General features: G+C 40.7%; 1 pseudogene across 1 annotated transcript in view; it reads left to right on the top strand.

The window, feature by feature from the left end:
- The first annotated feature begins 7,034 nt into the window (after nucleotides 1-7,034).
- LOC125408668 (ATP-binding cassette sub-family G member 3-like) overlaps nucleotides 7,035-20,510 on the top strand; it is a 53,589-nt pseudogene continuing 40,113 nt past the window's right edge. Inside the window, exons 1-6 of the transcript XR_015738519.1 lie at nucleotides 7,035-7,086; nucleotides 9,188-9,399; nucleotides 10,532-10,591; nucleotides 11,879-11,993; nucleotides 12,527-12,679; nucleotides 18,412-18,548. The product of XR_015738519.1 is annotated as an ATP-binding cassette sub-family G member 3-like (transcript). The remainder of the gene's footprint in view (nucleotides 7,087-9,187; nucleotides 9,400-10,531; nucleotides 10,592-11,878; nucleotides 11,994-12,526; nucleotides 12,680-18,411; nucleotides 18,549-20,510) is intronic.

Consider the following 20,510-nt stretch of genomic DNA (forward strand, 5'->3'; position numbering starts at 1 on the left):
TCCTTAAGAGGGCACCTCAGGAGGTCCTTTCTGGAAGCCTTCCAGAGATACTTCCAAATCGACAGTTCTTTGAAGAGTCCTCACTGTTAGGAATATTTCTTAGGACAAGCCTGTCTGCTGATGCAAATAATTCCAATCATGCAAAATTAGACCGAATAAAAGATGCCCATGTTGAATGCAGCATTCTCAGGTGAGGGTTAGGTTGTAGATGAATGCAAGGGAGATTTCCCCACTCGTGGATCTCGTGGATCTCCCATGACACCATTTCTTCCGGAAAAGCATGGCAAGGAGGAGAGAAAGAATGGGAGACCATGCAAAACCGGGAGACCACATGCTCCTTTTCTGGGGGGAGGCAACCTAAATAGTCTATGGGAGTGGTCCTGACCTGCCCTGGGGAGGGGCCACCACTTGGCAGGCTTTCTTGACCCTCCCTGGGGAGGGATCACTGCTTGGTGGACTTTCCCAGAGGTGGGGTCTGGACTAAGACAACTCCCAGGGGACAGGACTTGAGATAGATGCCAGGGTCTGGGGTGATGCTTCCACCCCAAACACCCCAGACTTCTTGGATATAGGGGTGTCAGGGGGGTGGATCTCACTTCTGACCAAACGCTCACCAGGAGATCCCTACTGGCATGAAGGAAATAAAGCCTTTGTTAAGATGAATGAATTTCCCTCAGTGCCTTTAAGCGTTGCTCCTTGTTCCTTCTAACCCAGCCACTTAGAAAGAGCACCTGAGAATGCAAATAAGGGTCAATCATATTTTTGCCACGTTCTCGCCCAGTTTTCGGGCTGGCAGTTCAGATCTCTGTCTATTCCAAACGATTTGTTTTTCTATGACTCCTAGAGGCTAAATGGTTAAATTTTGCCCCAAGAACTCCTGGAACTGTCTTGTCACCTGGAGCCCAGATTTAAAACAGAGAGCAGGCTTTGCTGACAGAAGGACAGACAGCACCTGTACCTACAGCTATCAAACCCCTCAAGCTGATTTACAAACTCAATGAAAATAAATGACACAAGGTTCAAAAATTTTAAGATAGGCCAGAAGTTACACTGAAAAGATAAAAACTTAAGTATGACTGAGGTCTCAGTAAGTTTTATTTTGGGGCTAAAGAAGTAGTTTGAGATATAAAACGCAGAAGTTTTGGTTTGAGTAAATAAGTAAAGTTTATATAAAGGTTATATGTAAAGATTGTCTATGTATGGGGATGTAAAAATGATTTTGGAAAGAGAAATGTACCCTGAGTATGTAAAATGCAAGTTATTGTGATCTGTAAAAGCAAGTTATGAAGGTCTGGAGATTAAAAGGCTTGAGTAATGACAAAGATAATAAGATTTCAAAAGTTCAAATTTTAACATTAATGATATTCTGATAATCTTTTAACAACAACTGCTTGTTTTTTTACCTACAAGCTCAGGATTCTAATTTTCCTCTGGTCATTTCTAAACTTAAAACTACTCTTAAATACTACTGTTTTTTTCATGGAGGCATATTTTTAGTATATATATATATATATATATATATATATATATATATATATATATATATATATACTAAAATTCTTCTAAACAAAAAACAAAAAATAAGTGTTACTGCTTTTAACCAAAATCATTTTAAGGTTTCCAAAAGCTTCTATTATGACTCAAAACTGAGTCTCCTTCCTTTTTCCACAACATGGATTTCTTTACAGACCACAAATAATAATAACATGATATATCTAACATTTTTGCCTCTTAAGAAAGGTTCTTATAAGCTTCAGGAGATCAATTTAGATCCTCCAACATCATCACAGGTGAAAATAAACTCAGATAAGTATTATTTGTCCACAATTTGTTTAACCACCTGCCTGATTTTTTTGCTGGGGGAGGGTTCCCTTTCTCGCTGGCCTGAAATGCCATTCTCTCATAGACTTAATAAACGCCTGAGACAGCAAAGCATAGCCCTGTCCTCACACGTGATTCCTGAGATGCAGGAAGCAATTCCTTCCAGGAAACCCAGTGGCAGCTAAATGAGCATTTTACTTGAGGGCCAAGGAAAAACAACTACGTGCCCTGAGGATGGCTTCTATGGCATCTGCATACGCATTCGGCAATGTATCAAGTGATTCTGGTTATAGCATTTCTACTAGTGCACTTGTTCTTCATGTTCTTTTTCTCTTTCCACACCAGTGACTTCTCAATGTATGGATGTGCTGTACAATAATATGAGTCTTCCTGATATGATAGAGTGGGCTGACATTGAAGGTGTAAAGCAGGTCATGGGGAAAAACCCTGGTACAGAAGGTCAGAGGTGCAGCCTGTTCAAGGAAACACCTGCAGTTTCATTGATGTTGGATGAGGAGCAACCCTGCATCACATCTTTTGACAGAATATAGTTATTTCAGAAACAACATGACAATAAATTTTGACTTCCACCTTCTTCAGTGATTTTAGTTTAAGTTTATATATCCCTAATTATTTTGGTTAATGGTGGTCATGGGAATTCCAAATGTGTTTCCAAGGCAGACATCACTGTTGTGGGGTAGAGGGCTGAGAAGTGTCTGAGCTCACCAAAATGGAGTCAGGAAGAAATGGCTTTGCCTTAGTCACTTCAGTAATGTATGCAATAGAATTTTATTGAATGTAAAGAAAGTGAAGTTTGTAGGAAAATGGATGGAACTGGAAAATACTACACCAAGTAAGGTAATCCGGGCCTGGGAAGATAAATCTTCTCTCTCAAAAGTTGGTTCTACCTTGAAATATTTAGATCTCTGTGTTTAAGTCAGATGCCTGTAAAAGCCAGGCAGAGTGAAAGACGCTGTTGCTGGGGAGAGCAGTAAGGGCACATTATATGAAAATAGAGAGGGAACACTGGCAGATAAAGGGTTACTCGGGGGTAATGGAGGAGGAAGGAGGTGAGTGGTAGAGGGAAGCTCATCTGAAACTAGATATGTATGAAAACCCTTGCGGAAATCTACAATTTTGTAAGCCAATTAAACAAAAATAATTTTAAAAACAACTTTGAAGGGAGGTTCTCTGTGTGAGTGGATAACGCTGCTTCCAGAGTCATAGGTTTAAAACACAGATGTGAGATACCTCCTTATGAGTCATTGTTCCAGGAAGCACCAAGTGCCACAGAAGTGTACGGCAGGTGTCACATAACCATTAGGGTTTATAGTAAGGCCAGGATAGGGTTAAGGGATGAAGGGAATCCCCTAGGAGGTTGATTGCATAGTTATTAATGCCTCAGATTTGGGGACGTAGCTCAGTGTCATACCTGGGACAGGGCTGAAGCCCTGGGTCAGGTTAGCAGCTCTACTACATAATAGAAGTAAAAACTGAATAGAAATAGACAACAAATGACAGAAGTAAGAATGTGGTGACCTCTGGAGAGGACGGCCATGGTGGAGCTTGAGGGAAGCCCTGTGGTGCTGTCTTTCTTTTGGGTCTCATTGCTGCTCTCCCCCCTTGGTGTGGGAGGTCCTTCTGTCTGTGTGTTGCTTTTATTGGTTAATAAATGAAGAACTGCTTTGAGCCCATGTCAGGGAAAACAGATCTATGTGGGGAAAGCTATGATGTATGTTGGGAGAAAGAAGGGCGGAGTTAGGAAGACAGATGCTTGGAATTTTACCTGGTAAGCCACAGCCATGTTGCTATATACAGATTAATAGAAATTGGTTAAATTAATATGTAAGAGTCAATAAAAAGCTAGAGCTAATGGGCCAAGCAGTGATTTAAATAATATGGTTTCTTTGTGATTATTTCCTGCCATTCATCACCTGTCTACAGCTCGTCAGCTAAAGAGGGGAGAGCTATGTGACCCTCTCCCCCAAATCCATTAAGAATGTTAAAAAGACTGATAGAGTATGAAACTAAATACTTTCAACATTGACCTTTCTGATCAGTGAAGTGTCCTTCACTGCACACAGTGACTGCAGGTTAACAGTCTGCTTTTAGTCCCAGCATTCCCTATTCTTGTTCTTTAGGGATTGAGTTCAAAATTTAGCCCAGGTGCCCAAACCCCATATCCTCCTGTCTTAGCCTCTTGGTTATAAGGATTACAATCATGAACATGGAATTATTTCTCAATTGGTCTCTTCAGATATAAAATGAAGCTATAAATAAATTTATATTAACAACCTGGGCTTTCAACAAACATTCCCTTGGATACCCTGATCCCCATGTGTGTCCCTTTTTGGGTTAAGAATATTTTCACCTCTTGTGTATTGTTCCCATCCCAATATATTAAAAAAGAGAAAGAAAGAAAGAAAGAAAGAAAGAAAGAAAGAAAGAAAGAAGCAAAGATGTTTTTGCTTTCTTTCTTTCTTTTTTTTTTTTTTTCTCTTTCCTGGGACTGACCAGCTAGCTCTCTTATTCTTGCCAGACCTGAGGCTTCAGAACAACGTAGTACACAGGAATCTCGATTTACCAGCAGGTGGCAATAGCTCCACTCCTCTCTTGTGGCTCCGCCCAGGCTCACCTTCCTCCCCTGAAGTTCCTGATGCAGGCAGAGGCTGAGGACAAGCTAAGCAGCAGCCTGAGAGGCTTCCCTTCCCCTGCATCTGACAGCAGTGAGTGTGGGCGGGCAGGAATGGCTTTCTTATAGTATAATTAGCGTCACACACCTCACCGACTTACGGTGCACAGTTGTGTGGCTATGGGAATGTCCAGAGGTGTGCAAGCATATTTCCATATTGTGCTCTGCTTATTTAATCCAGAGATGCTTTCCCACATGTTCTCTGGGTATTTTCAGTGTGTGTGTGTGTGTGTGTGTGTGTGTGTGTGTGTGTGTGTACGTGTGCACGGGGTGCTGCTAGGGGAAGGTCCGATATGTGTGGAGATTTCAGGATAATTTTGAAAGTCAGTTCTTTTCTTCTAACTTGTTGAGGTGGTCTCTCTTGTACTATATCCTCGATGCTGGGAACTCCAGGGTAGCTGGCCCTTCAGCTTCCAGGTGAGCTCTGTGTTGGGCATGCCACTGTAGTTCCCTTTTCATGGTGTTCTTTGAACTCAGAAGGCCAATCCTGTGGGGGCAACATATTTACTTGCAGAGATACCTTGCTGGGCCCTGGATATTTTTCAGAGCTGTTTTCTTGGTATGTGGTTCAGAGGATCAACTCCAGAGAAAGGGCTCTGTCAGCCCAGTGGAATTTTAAACACAAAAACATTTCGTCCTCAAATAGGGTAATTAGACTTCTTCCTTTCCTGATTGTATCTCTCTTTTTCTTCTTAAGTCTTATTTCTCTGAGGAGCCAAGCTCACTTGACTTTATCCTGCATTAGGGGAACTTCTAAAGTCATTCCCTGTTCAGTATATTGTTTATCCTAGGATTATCTGTGTGTCGGTGTGAGCTTTCTCTTCCTAGGTCTGAGCTTTCTCGTCCTGGTTTGTTCACGGCTGTAATAAACAATGAGTTTAGTTTTACAAAGAATTTTTCCATCTATTGATATCATTCTTATCCTTGATCATCTCATATGCTGAATTTCTTTTATTAACTTGCATATGTTGAAACATGTTTGCATAAAACAGTGTTCATTCACTGTGTGTTTCTGCAATTTCTCTTGCTGCTGACTTTTAATCCAATTCCATTATGATTTGATAGGATACAAGAAGCTACCTTTTAAATTTGTTAAATATTTGTCATGGAGTGTTCCAATTATTAATATGTAGTTATCTTTATTTTTTCTAACTTTGGCTGGATATCTGCTTTGTCAGGTAGGAGTGGAGCTTTAGGAGTCTGCTTAAAATGTCATTTTCCTTCCTTTCACTTTCAGTTTTCACATGCATAACCAGCTAGCTGAGTTTCCCGCTGCAATAAACAATTGGTTATTGTTTTCTGCTTTTCAGTTCAGCCTAAGAATTTCATCTTTTACTCCAAAATTGAGACCACTTATATTTAGATTACTGTTAAAATGTTTGTGCTGAACGAAACCCTATAATTTCTCTTTATCTTCTGATTCTCTGTTTCTCTTTCAATTGCTGTGTTCTTTTCTTTCTCTGTCATCTTAGATGTGTGCCGCTTCATTGGCAGTTTGCTTTTTGTTGCTGTGATAAAACATGATCAAAAGCTACTTGTGAAAGAAAAGGTTTATTTGGCTTACACTTCCATATCACAACCCACCACTGAAAGAAACCACATGGGAACTCAGGCAAGAACTGAATCAAAGACCACGGAGGAACATGGCTTACTAGTAGCCCCTTATGGCTTGCTCAGTCTGCATTCTTAACCATCCCAGGACCCCAAAGTTGACCCTTCTTTAGATCATACCACTGAGCCATCATCAGGCCACCTGATGTGTGCAACACTAGACACAAGGCAATAAACTCTCAACTCAGTTTCCAGAATGTCTGCTCACATGATTAGCCCTAATTGAAGTGTTCCACTTGAGCTCCCATTTGTTCAGACCCCTTATGCCTGGAGTCAGCTCTATACTTTGAAGCAATCTGCTCCATTAACCCTCTCTCTATCTTGAACTGACACAGTGCCTTGAATCAACTGAGTATGTGTTGGCCACCCTTCTTCAGAACAGCTCTCTCTGCTGCATGTGTATCAGCTCTGTTCTCCCTTCCACAGCTCTGCTGTAACCCTTGCACCACTGTAAGTCTTTATGGGTGACACTGTGTATCGTGTGCTCATTGCAGTCTGAGATCTGGGAGACAATATTGATCTTTAGGATCAGAAGGAAAAGTTTACACTTGCCAAAAGCCACAAGCCTCAGAAGAAACAAAAGTGCTGGGTAATGAAAGCCAATAAAGATGATGCAGCTTATGAATGCACTGTTCTTCAGTAGTCAGACATGTGGATGACATACGTGTATCCATCCATGTTTTTCACATGGCATCCCTGTGGCAGACATTGATCCAGTGCATTTATTCCCAGTATCACTCTGCCATGCAGGAGGAGACAAAGTCAGGTCAAATAATTGCGGTGGAACAATCCTTTTCTACCCTATGAATATATAATACTCTCACCAGTTAAAAACCTCACAGGCCAGTAACTGGGCAGGAAGTTAGGTGGGAAAACCAACCTGAAAATGATGGGAAGAAGGAGGACAGGGTCAGGAGAGAAGCCAGTCAGCTGCTGAGCAAGGAGGTCATGTAGAAAATGAGGTAACAAGTCATGGCAACATGGCAAAGCATAAATAGAAATATGGGTTAATTTAAGTGTAAGAGGTGCCTACTAACAAGCCTGAGTTATTAACTGAGAATTCATAACTCATATTCAAATTCTAAGTCGGCAATTTGGGATTGGACTGTGGGGAAAGGAAGTGTCCTTTTGCAAATACCCATGCTGGATTTAAGTCTTAGGAGGGTAGTAGGTGTCTCCTGCCAGCCTGGTGTCACCCAGGCGTCTGTTTCTCCTTAGAGTTGCTCCCTGGCCTCACACGTGCTGAACATGCACTGACCTGTGCTCTCAGGCCCAGGCCCGTGTTTCTCCATGTGCTGTTGTCTTCTGCACTGTCTCCCGTCTCATGTGTTCTGGTATAGGAACTTCATATCCTTTTGTCAAGTCCTGCAGACGACTAATGCTCCCGTGTACCTCTCTTTCTTTCCAACTTGGAAATTCTTTTTCCATATGATAATTGTCATTCAGAATGGATTTCATTTCAGCATCAGTCATGAGTTTCTCTCGTTCTCCCTTTTAATTTATTAGTGTTTAAGTGATTGATAAATGCATTTTTGAAATCTTAATTATGATTGTTTTGAAAATAGATTTTGTGTCTTGTGATAAGAAATATGTAATTCCTTTCTTTCTGTCTTTGAATGTGGCAATCAATTATCGTATTATTACTGATTGCTAATTGCAGTCTGGATTACCTGTGAATCTCCCTCTAAATTCTCACTTTAGGAATATTTAGTCTTGTTTACCCCATGCCTAGAAATTCGTGACTAAAATTTCAGATGACATGTTTTGAACAGGAGGGGTTTGACATTTTTCCAGCAATTTCTGAGTAGAATACACTGATGTAGCACAGGTTTAACCCTGTAGTTTGGTTTTTCCTAATTCCCAAAGCCTAAGCCTTCCGGATCTCAAGGCACAGGGTTTAGAGCACGCCATTGTTCTGAGGGTCCAGGTTTGCCTGGTAACAGACTGCTAATAATTTTCCTCAAGAATAACAGGTCTTCTTGTGGATGTGTTTAGCAGGTTTTGTTTTCCAGTCTTTTCAAGAGTTGGCCCTCTACTTGGGAGGCTTAATGACTGATGGCAGGAAGGAAGGCAGGAAGGGCTAGGCTGGCTTCACTGCTGCTGTCCCTCAACCCTGGCTGCTTTGGTTGTCATCAGAGCTCTTCACACAGCTGCTACCACCCTGTCTGCTTTAAGGACGCTCCTGGAGGAGGCTTGCCTGAGCAGCTGGTCCCTCACAGGCAGGAGCTCCTCACTCAAGATGTCAGCTCTTAGAAAGGAAATCTGGCTGTGTTGACGATGGTATTTTAAACTGTTTCACTAGCTCAGTGCATTAAAGGTCGTATTTTAAGGAAACATTCATAACTTGTGAAGTGAGACATTTAAATTTCCTTTGTATTGTTTGTCCTTGAAAGTCTTAAGCTGCTTAGCTATTGATTTGGCATCTCTATCCCTGTCATTTTAAAATCTGAGTCTTCCTAGAATTTAAACCCATTACAGCAATGACAATGTCATTGTTAGCAGTTCATTTTCTTGGCTGTCTAAAGATGCCTGATGACCAGAGGTGCAGTCTGAAGCTGGAAATATCAGAAATGTCTCCAGATCACTGTACAAGTCCAACTTTTTCTTATGTCATATCTCATAATATAACATACACACACACACACACACACACACACACACACACATACACATGCATACATACTACACACAAAAACACATGCACACACAGGACATATGGTGATGGTGGTCATGTGTTCTGCCTCTGAACTTATATTAAACATAGTATGCTTTTTAAGTAAACCATTCTGCCCCCTCATATGTTGCCTTCTTCCTTTATAAATATGAATAAATTCTGTGTTCTACTTGTCCATTTGTTTCTTAGGAATTTGGTATCTATGAAGAGTCTATGTACTTAGTTATGTAGAGTTCTCAGTGGGCCCGTAGGTAATCACAGCCATATGAACTGCTCATCAGGAAGAAATCTGCCTAAGACTGCAGTTTAAACAGTCCTTAAGTGTGGTGTGTTATATAATAATGTTGTTGGCATGGACCATCAACTTACTGTTGCCTTTCCTTCTACAGGAAGGAAGACATCTCAAGATGTCTTCCAATTATGACCCTGTTACAATCCCAATGATAAAAAGAAATCCCAATGACCTTCCTGGAATGGACGTCAGTGACCCGAGCACATTGACTGTGTTAAGTTTTCATAACATCAGCTATCGGAAAACAGTGCAGCGTGGCTTTCCATTTTGCAAAAAAACAAGTGTGATAGAAAAACTATCAAATATCAGGTATGTACATGAAGTAAAGACCACAACACTCAGCAACTTTTTAACACACAAACTTCCTCTGTTATCTATAAACTGTGCGTGTTTATGTGTGTATGCATACATATCTGTTTATATTTGTGTATATGTGTGTGTTCACATGTGCAGATGTGTGGATACTATGACACACCCATAGCACAAGGCTGTCAGAGGGAAACCCTGAACACTGGTCTTCACCTTCTACTGTGTGGCACACAGAGTCACTCATTGCTCACTGCTGGTTATGCCAGGCTAGCAGACTACAAGTGTCCTGAGATTCTCCTGCCTGCTGTAGCTAAGTTTTCTAAAGGATAAAAGACTACGCCTCTTTCAGTTTGAATATTCACTATGCTGAATCAATCAATCAGGGGTTTTTTTGGGGGGGAGGAAATAATTTGTGTTTGTGCTGTACCTATACATCAATAAATAATGTCCTCTACTTGAGGGGTGTCTCCCAATTGTAAACTGAGTGGATGTTAATCTCTTTATCAGGGAAGGAAATCACCATTTTGTGGGAGTATATTTAGCTTTTCTATTTTGATTAAGGTGGTATTTTGTTTTGCTTTGTTGTTTTCAGTGTTAATCTTGGCAACTCTCTCCTGTTCTCTGAGTGCTTCTTTCTAGCATTTGGATTTCTACTTAAGATGCACTGATTTTGATTTTGTTCTACTTTAGTAGTAATTACATTACTGCTCATATTCCATGAATCATTGCTTTCTTGTGAAGACGTTTTTGAGGCAGCAAGTAGGGCTATTTGAAGATATTAATCATCAAGCATTAGCAAGAAGCTGTTACATACTCAGCACATAAAGGCCGTCATGTAATGGAGTGTTCATGAGAAACTGCTACTTGCTTCAAGCACCACTTTTCACAGAAGACAAGTCTTTAAATAATAAACAGCAAGGGTTTGTGATATCTGAGGCAGTTTTCATGAGTTTCCTCTAGCAACTGACATCATTAGTAAGTAATAGGCTTCTAATAATGTTTCAGTTTTTTGAGTTTGCACTTATTTTCTGTGTATAATTTCATTCAATGTCAATAGCATGTTCAGCATAGACCCTAAACTATTATAGCTACCTTTACATAAAAAGCAACCAGTATAATTTTGTGTTTACAGTGGGATTATGAAACCTGGCCTCAATGCAATTATGGGACCACAAGATGGGAGTAGATCTTTGTGAGTATAATGGAAAACAAGCAAAATCCCTTTGTTTTAGTGATATTTTATTTATATTTTAATGAATAAAACTTGTCTGAAGAACAGAAAAGTAAAACAGTCACACTGTCCAGCCTTACAGAACAGGCAGCAATAACACTTACCTTTAATCCCAGTAGCCACAGTGACACATGCCTTTAATCTCAGTAGACACACTAGTTTGCCATAGAAACTGAGCAGTAGTGGTGCACACCTTTAATCCCAGCCCTAAAAAGGATTATAAGACAGAAAAAGACAGCTCTCACACATAGTCTCATTCTGAGATTCCTGGAGGCTGAATCACCATTTTTGGACTGAGGTTGTGTAGTAGTAGTAGCTAAGAGTTCTACAGTAGACCAGAATGGAGTATAACAAAGTTTTGTTTATTTGGGGATAAACTCCCAGTAAGGGTAACGATCTGCAGTCCTTTCCCTGTGCTGGGGATTTTAACCAAATCCAGCAGAAAAAAAGGGGCCCCACATGCACTTTTTTCTGCTCTTATAGTACAGGAGACCATACCCAAAGTGAACCAGTATCTTAAAAGCTATTGGTTAAAGGAGATCCCACAACAGGTCCATGTAAGAGTCAGTGATTGATTGCTTTGCTTTTCTGGTCTTCTGGTTGAACCCCAATATCTGTTTCTGAGTTTTTACTAATTGTGCTTCACTTTTTATCCAGTTTCTGTGCTATAAAAATCAGTTCTATGAGATTTATTTAGGTATTGTGTGAGTGTATCTGTGAGTGTGTACGTGTGAGTCCGGTCCTGTGTGCTGTGAATAGTGTGCAGGAGGGTGCATTCTAATTGTACACCAAGAGCAGGAAGTCTTACTAGGTCACTTTACTGCTAGGAAATGACAGAGTGATTGACATGAGGTGTTGGGTCATACTGTTATTTATTGTGGGGGAGATAGTATTAATATTAGAATGGTGAAGGAGAAGTTTTGTGGAGACAAGAAATCATCACCAGGCCTAATTCTCAAACTACAGCAGCACTTTACCAGTTTGAATCCCCAAGGTCAGATAGCAGGGAGAGGCGGTCATACAGATCATGTTTTTCATTAATAATTCTGGGCTGTATTAGAGCACATACTGAACAGAAGGGGGAGAGAGAGAGAGAGAGAGAGAGAGAGAGAGAGAGAGAGAGAGAGAGAGAAAGAGAGAGAGAGAGATCAGTTAAACTTATACAGTATTTTTATTCTGAGCATCTGAAAGCTGATAGCTGTTACTGAAGGGAGGAAGTAAACCACACAACATATGTAACCCTTGTAGGTTATTAGATGTCTTAGCTGCAAGGAAAGATCCACGTGGATTATCAGGAGATATTTTGATAAATGGAAAACCTCGACCTGCTAATTTCACATGTACTTCTGGTTATGTGCCACGGGTAAGTACTGGTAGGTTTGTAATTTTAGATTTCCCCCCTGTATTGCTAGATGCTCAGCTTATAGATTTGTGTGTTTCCAGTTCATTAGATGACACATTTATAGGCCCAGTTTTCTCTACATCAGCTTTTCATAATGACTCATTAGGCTGAGGGTGGCATTATTAGATAGGAAGGTGGGGAGGGATTGGAATATGACATTTGCATCACAGTACTAGTAACTGAGCTGTGATTTAAATCTACAAAGGACTTCTGTTGTTCAATTTTGCCCTTCCTTTAGCTTACTCCATGGCTTAGATGTTTTCTGCAAATAATTGCAGGTAGCCATCACCAAAATCCCTGTGCTCTACTTGAAGGCAAAAGGGACGGGGAGAAAATGACTGCATCAAGTTCTGTACTTGAAATTAGTAAAATGGAAAGTTTATTTTTCAGGAGAATATTACATTGTGTATGTTTAAATGAGCATTAGTTTACATTTGTTAGAATGATTGTCTTAATAATAACTATATTTAATTGAAATTCTATTTAACATTAAGAATGACGTGGTGATGTGCACGGTGACTGTGAGAGAAAATGTAGAGTTCTCAGCTGCTCTTCGACTGCCAATGACTATGACAAGAGATGAAAAAAGAAGGCGGATTAATGAGGTTCTTGAACTTCTGCATCTGGATAAAGTGTCAAATGTCAAGGTAGTGTGAAGAAAAATCTTGAAGGACTCAGAGGGGAGAGAGAGAGAGAGAGAGAGAGAGAGAGAGAGAGAGAGAGAGAGAGAGAGAGAGAGAGAGGTGGATTACATGACCCTCTGTGAGTTGTTCCATATAATGTATGTAGTCACACTGGCTGCTCTCTATATGAATCAGGTGACTAATTACAAGATGTAAAAGAAACATTAAGCTTGGAAGTCCTCTTAGCAATGGTTAAACCTGGTAATACAGTGTGATCCAGCAGGGAAGAGTGTTCCTCACATGGCTGTTTCCAAGGGTTCCTCACTTGAGCCTCCTCTTCCCTCATCCTTAAACTCTTGACTTTAGAGAATTGGACAAGTGGTCTCTTCTGTTTCTTGTCTCTTCCCCTAGAGGACTTGTCCCTTGTTGTTTCAGAATGTGCTCCTGGACAGATACAGGACGTGAGATGGAGAACTCTGGCTCTGTGTTCACTCTGCATTTATCCCACTCCAGGGTTGTCCTTGGTCTCTTTAGCTTCTACTTCTCACTTGTGTAGTGCTTGGTATTTTCTGTGGTCTCTCTTCTGTTGTGTTTTTATCTCATCCTGTCTGTGGTTGCTAGTTTTTATTGTCAACTTGACACACGCTCTAGAATCACCTGGAATCATCTAGCAGAGAGTCCCAATGCGGAATTGTAGTCAGGTTGGCTTGTGGGCATTCCTGTGGGTGATTGTCTTGATTACATTAAGCGGTGTGGACAGCCCCAGCCCACTTAGGCAGCTCTGATCTTTGGGTTTGGGTCCTGGGTGGCATGAGAATGGAGAAAGTGGGTTGATCGCTGACAGACACGCGTGCGTTCACCCTCTCTGTGCTGTTGACTGGATGTACCCAGCTATATCAGCTTTCTACCTTCACTTCCCTGCAACGATCGATTGTATTTTTGAACTGTGTGCTGAAATAAAGCATGTTGTTCCTTATTTACCATTTGTCTTATCAGATGGACAGAAACGAGAGTAAACTTTTCTCTTGCTCCCTGATTCCTTATCTTCTGTTAATATTTATTTACAGACTCTGTGTAAAGTTTCATAGATACAACCTTGGGCAAGTATAGCAATGATTGAACCAAGTGACTCTTCCTGCTGAGATTTGTTCAGGATCAGGGAAGGTAATAGAGAAGGGGGTGAGCTTCATGGCTGAAGTTTATAAAAGCTAACTAGTTTCTTACTGACATATTTAAAAAGAATATTTTATAGTATTTCATCAATGAATACTTGTTTTTTTGTCCATGATAAATAAGGACAATTATTTATCTTAATAATTCCAATTTTAACTATCAAAATGAAATAAATTTTTATATCCTCAGCCCTGTCAGATTATAACCATTCACATTCCCTAAGTGTTCTTTGTTATTACATTGTTTATAGAACCAGATTAGATACCTTAATTATTATATACTTAGATATTATAATATCAACTTTGCTTCCCTCTTCTTGTGTCCTACAAATTGTCCTGCCTCTCACAATGACATCAACTCATTGAGAAGGTTGTATAAAGATGTCTGCTGAGCAGACATTTGTACATATGGATGAAAATGGTCTCTCTGGAATAGGATTCTCCTGGATTAACTCTGCTGCCTCCTCCTTGGAAGCAGTGAGGAATATGAAGTTACTGGCTGCTGAGTCCCACAATCCTTCTCCACAGATGTTCATGAGATGTTTGTCTACTTGAGAATAATAATAGAAAAACTGACAATTACCACACTTTCTTTTTTCCTGAGTAATGGAATTTTGTGTGCTTTGCTCTGTTTATTTACATCTTTTATGTTTACAATCAGGTCATTTTTCGTTTTATTTTTACCAATAATTAGTCATTGTTCTAAGTTGCTTGCTTGTTTTATAAGCAACAATATACAAAGATATTTATTAACTTCTCGAAAGTCATGCAATGTAATAAATTGCAAGAATTCTAATATAATTTCTTAATGATAGCTTTCAAAAAGTGTGTGTGTGCGTGTGCACGTGTGTGTGCCTGAATGCCATAGCACACACTGGGAAGTCATAGGACACCTTTGTCACAGGTCTGTTCTTTCCTCCCACCTTGTTTGTCAGGGAGGGTCTGTCTTGTTCAGCTGATGCCCTACGTGCATGCCTGATGCTCCTGGTGCATCTCCCATTACAGATGCCTGCCACTGCATGTAGCTTTATATGTGAGTTCCAGGGACTGAACCCAGGCTTCAGGTGTGCGGCAAGTGCATTTCCATGCCAAGACTTCTCTTCAGCCTTTCATAAGATTTTGTTCTAAGAAATGTAGAGGCAATATGTGGCTACTGTAAAAGACTGACTGTTATATGGGCAGCACAATAGTACACTTGCTAATTACAGCCTCCTGGGATCCCAGTGTTTAGAACAGCACACTGTCAGGGAGCCTTAGGTACCATCCTCCACAACCCCACAGGGTCCAGGAAAGATTCCCTATGGCAGGTGAAAACTGGCTTAGGAAAGGATCTGATAGGTAGTACAGACTGACTGACCTGAACACGTTCCTCCTGCATGTTTCTTTATTCATTGGGGAAGGTGGGGAAGAAAGAGAGGAAGAGGAGGGGAGGAGGGAGAGAAAAAGGAAGAGGAAGGAGAAGAAGGGCCGTTTTCCACAAAGCTTTCAGTTTTTATAGGCATACAGACAAGTTGGAAATTTCATAGGTGGTAACAATAGAATTAAGCATTCATTTTCACAGACTCACAAAAAAATGGTGACTCAGACAAAGAGGCACCTTATGTCTTAGAGGGGGCATGGCTATGAAGCTCCCCAGCAGGTATCGGGAGGATATCAATTAAGAATGGAACTTTTGGCTATTACAAATAGTGCTGCTATGAACATAGTTGAACAAATGCTTTTGTAGTATGTTAGGGCATCTCTAGGGTATATTCCCAAGAGTGGAATTGCTGGGTCCTGAGGGAGGTTGACTCCCAGTTTCCTGAGAAACTGCCACACTGATTTCCACAGTGGCTGCACAAGTTTGCATTCCCACCAACAATGGATGAGTGTTCCCCTCACCCCACATCCACATTGGAGCACCGGACTGACCCCCCCCAAGGTCCAAATGAGGAGCAGAAGGACGAAGAAAATGAAAAAGGAAATAAGGACTGTGAGGGATGCTATCACCCACTGATACAAGGGGACGGATCTAATGAGAGTTTGCCAAGGCCAGTTGGACTGCCACTGAACGAGGACGTGATCCAACCAGATTCTCTGAATGTGGCCGGATTCTCTGAATGTGGCTGGCCTGGAGTCTTTCTGAAAAGCCATTGACAATGACACTGGGACTAGTTTTCTCTGCATATACTGGATTTTGGGGATCCAGTCTGTCTGGACACTCACCTTCCTGGACCTGGAGGGAGCAGGGAGGAACTTGAACTTCCCACAGGGCAGGAAACACTGACTGCCCTTAGGGACAAAGAGGGAGGAGGAGAGGGAGTGGGGGGAGTGGGAGGGTGTTGGGAAGAGGGGCATAAATGGAAACTTTTATAATTTAATAAAATTACTTTCAAAAAAAAAGAATGGAACTTTTAAATCACTACAGAATTCTAAGAAGAGGTTTTTGTGCATTTCTTAATTAAAACTAGTAGTTAATGATTAATTGGAGAAAAATGCAATAATGATTGCAGTCTCTGGGTATGTCTGCTTTCTTTCCTGGTGGATGGGAGCACAGTGTTGGTAGCTATAGTAAGTTGTGGGCTTGATTAGAATTAGTTTTCAGCTGGCTGAGCTAAAAGGGGGTTGGTTTCTTTGGAGGTTTTGCTTTCAACTCCAGCAGGGTGCCTGACAGTATCCAAATGAGGATTGATTTCTCTGTGACTGATTTATGAACTCAAAACTTTTCCCTGTATCTCTAGGGGTAAAGGTAAAAACAGTTAGTTTCCTGCCTATGATTGTTTGCTAGTTGAAATCAAGGTGAAAGGTAAATACAGAATATTAATAGCTTGTTAGGTTAGAGGAAAGGGCCGGTAGTTTACAGCTTTCTGAGTCTGCTGTTAGAACAGACATACTGCCTCCTGTGTAGGGCTCCTTTCTCATCAGTGAGTGCTGTCAATAAAGCAATTTGTGGGGTCTTAGCTTTACGTAGATTTTGACTATGAGAACAAAGGTTTGACTCAGTGAGTGAATGCTTTCACACCAGGCTTCACGGTGTGGGAAAAGGTATTCAGTTGCCCTTCAGGAAAAGTCAGGTTTACACTGCTGGGATAATACAGAATGGCGAAGCCTTATAATCCCACAGGGTTTCTACAGAATTAAAGTGACTTATCCAAAAGATAGGTGTTCCCACAGCTCTGCAAAATGGGTTCTTCACAATATTATATATATTTTTAATTTGTCTCGTGGTCCATCAGCTGTACCTGTACTGTATAGTACCTGTGGGCTCACCACAGCGTGGTCCCTAAAGCTGTTTCTCAGTGCAGCATTTTAACAGAACATTAGATAGTTCCTTACTCCTGAGTGCTTAATTACTTTTCATCCATAAATATAAGGGCATGTGCTTACATATTGTAGAGCAATTCATTAAAAACCCAGAGACAGAAATTAGGGGTTCAACCTGAAGGTCAGAAAAGCAAAACCACCAGTCACCTCTATCTCAGTCCAAAATGGTGATCAAAATGAGACTTTGTCTAAGAGCTGTCTCCTCCCATTTTATATTCATCCCTAGGGCTGGGATTAAAGTTGTGCACTGCTACCGCCCAGTTTCTGTGGCAAACTAGTGTGGGTCCTGGGATTAAAGGTGTGTGTCACCACTGCCTGGACTGTAAGGCTGGCCAGTGGGACTGATTTACTCTCTGATCTTCAGGCAAGCTTTATTTATTAAAATACAAATGAAACATTACTATAACATATAAACTCTATTCTTAACTATAAAAATTATTGATTTCTTTATATCCTCAGCCTTGTCCTCACCACACTTATCCACATTCCTCAAACATCCTTTGTTATATGCTGCCAGTGGGTTTTGATCATGGTTTTGGTTATGATGTTTGGAAAGAATTGTTCCCTATTTCCATGTCCCCATAATTCTTGCCTTACACATGACAGTGGCTGGTACAAAGACTGTGCCAGTTTGACCTGTAGACTCTATGACCTCTTGAATTTGTCTACAAGGATGACTCCTTAGTTCTGTGATGCTGTACAGTTGAATAATGTCAATTCATGAAGTCTTAAGGAAGTTGAAAAAGCCCTAGTAAGGAAATGTAAAATTTTTGGTACAAAGCAGTGTTTATATCTGTATCTCTGTGTGTCTGTCTATAAATGTGTATGTGTGCGTGTGTATCTAACTCTGTGTGTGTCTATGCATGTTCATGTGTGTGTATATCTCTCTGTGTGTCTATCTGTGTATGGATAAGTGTGTTGTTGTATGTATGTTGAAAAGGTGTTAAATGACTACTACATTTATAGAGATTCTTCATCTCCGGTCCTATCTTATTGCTCATAGAATTTACTGTGCCAACTTTTGAGTGTGATGACTCATTACCTAGAATATGTGACTTGATAAAGAACAAACAGTAACTGTCACTAGCACAGGCTTCATGACAAGTCTATCCCAAGCCTTTTCTACTAACTTGGAAAAAAAAAACCCTATTCTCCCAAGTGAACATATTTTTGCTCCTCACAATAATAATATAACAACATCTTTTATTGCTAGAATAGCTAGTTCACCAAATGACGATGACTGGGTGATGTTGTTGATAATGATGATCATTGTTGCTTTAGCCTAGATCTAAAAAGCTCAGAAAAAGGACCAGTATAGCAATGGAGCTGGTTGCCGAGCATCCCATTTTGTTCTTGGATGATCCCACCACTGGCCTAGACTGGAGCACTACTACTGATGTCATCTCGGTCCTGAGAAGGTAAGTGCTGAAAGAACATTAAGTTTTATTCTTCTAATACATGATCACATGTATATATTTTTTGTGCAGGAGATTCAGAGGTAAGCTACAGAATTTCTTCCTTGTTTATTAGAGGGAAACTTGAATTACCAAGGAATAGACATCAAGAACAATGAGACAAGAACATAGGGAAAGATGATGAAGGTGAAGCACTGCTTTAAATAGCATGTTCCCAAAGTCATCAAGCATTGGTCAAGTGACCCGAGAATGTGTGGGTGAGATTCAATTAAATTGCATGCTGGAGGGAAAACTCATTTGCTCTGAGGCATAGAGGGTTTGATGCATCTGGAACATTAGAGAGACAGGGTGGACCAGAACTTGGTGGCGCGAGGAAAAGGAAGATTACTAGTGCACAGCTAAGTAAATAGCACCACAGGCTGGGTGACTTGGTAGATGTTAATTTTCTTAAAGGTCTGGATCCCGGATGCCAGATATTAAGTTATCTATAGGCTGTGTCTGCTGAGGCCTTGGTCAATGACTTGTGCATGATGTCTCCTTTCTATGTGTCTATGCCCTGATCTTAAAGGGACACCTTTACACTACAGCACACTAGTATTCTCATTTAAATTTAATTACCTTTTTTAAAGCCTTTATCTCCAATTGTAGCCACATTCTAAGTTCTTAGATGTGAAGTACTACACAAATGAGTCCTTGGAAGGACACAATTCATCCCTTCACATTCACAGCTGAATGGAGGAGATTGATTGGGTTGGATGTAGATTGCCTAGACCCTTTGGGCCACTGTAAGGACTAAGGTTTTCCATGGTGGGGGACGGGGGAAAGCTTCTGAGTTTAGAGCAGAGCAATGCATCACGGAGAAGGTTCTGCAGCTACACTATGGGGTTGTGAGATTTCAGCAGGAGGCTGAGATGCGGAGATTCCTTAGCGAGGCAATAGTGGACTCTAGGTAGCTTTGAACATAGAATAAACAGCACTATCTCTGGGATTAGCCTTGGATGTGATGGCTGAGGTTGGAATATTTATAGAATAGTTGTAAGAGCTGAGTTTTGCACATTTTAGAAATTTATAGGGTTTCAAACTGACTGAATAACCCCAAGAACCATATAAGGACTACCCAATTCCCATGACCTAGGCTCCTGGCTGTTGAACTTACTGCACTCTCTTTTTTCCCCTTATTTCCCCTTGTTCTTGTACCCTCCTGATTCTTGAACCTTCCAGTGAAGAAGTCAGCAACTGGAGCCTTGCTCCCTCCTAGTCTGTAGACTCCTCAGTTGTCACCACCTTCCCTGTCTGTCCCCTTTCTTGTCTGCTTCAGGATACTCTCTATACTCTCAAAGATCAGCTTCTTGCTCATATTCCCATGTGGAGTGCTTCTTTCTGTCCCTGTGTCTTATGCCATTGCTAGTCTTAGTGCATTGTATGGGGTCATCCTAATTATGGTTTATCCCAGTGTTCTGGGAGCAGGCTCAGGCCCTGATATGCTATGCTCTCCTTGGTCTCAACACCCCATAAAGTGTATCCTTATGATAGAATCATTTTAATTCTTTCAATTTTATTTATTTACCTATTTCTCTCTCTCTCTCTCTCTCTCTCTCTCTCTCTCTCTATATATATATATATATATATATATAGTGTGTGTGTGTGTGTGTGTGTGTGTGTGTGTGTGTGTTTGTGTGTATCAAGTTCATAGAGGTCATAGGATAACTCAAGGGACTTGGTTTTCTCCTTTCACTCACTGGATTCTGGGGATGGAAATCAAGTCTTGAGACTTGGCATCAGGTGCCTTTACCCACTGAGCCATATTGCTTGCCTGGCTTGAATCTTGATCATCTAAACATCTTTGTGGTTACCAGTTATATTATTTGAAATTGTAGCTTTTGTTTTTGTGATTTATGAACAGTCTGCCAGGGGAAACAATCAGCTAGTAGGCCATTATTGTGTCATTATCTCCTGTCTGCCAAG

Source organism: Myodes glareolus, chromosome 8 (genome assembly GCF_982192425.1).
Source record: "Myodes glareolus chromosome 8, mMyoGla1.1, whole genome shotgun sequence".
Taxonomy (NCBI): domain Eukaryota; kingdom Metazoa; phylum Chordata; class Mammalia; order Rodentia; family Cricetidae; genus Myodes; species Myodes glareolus.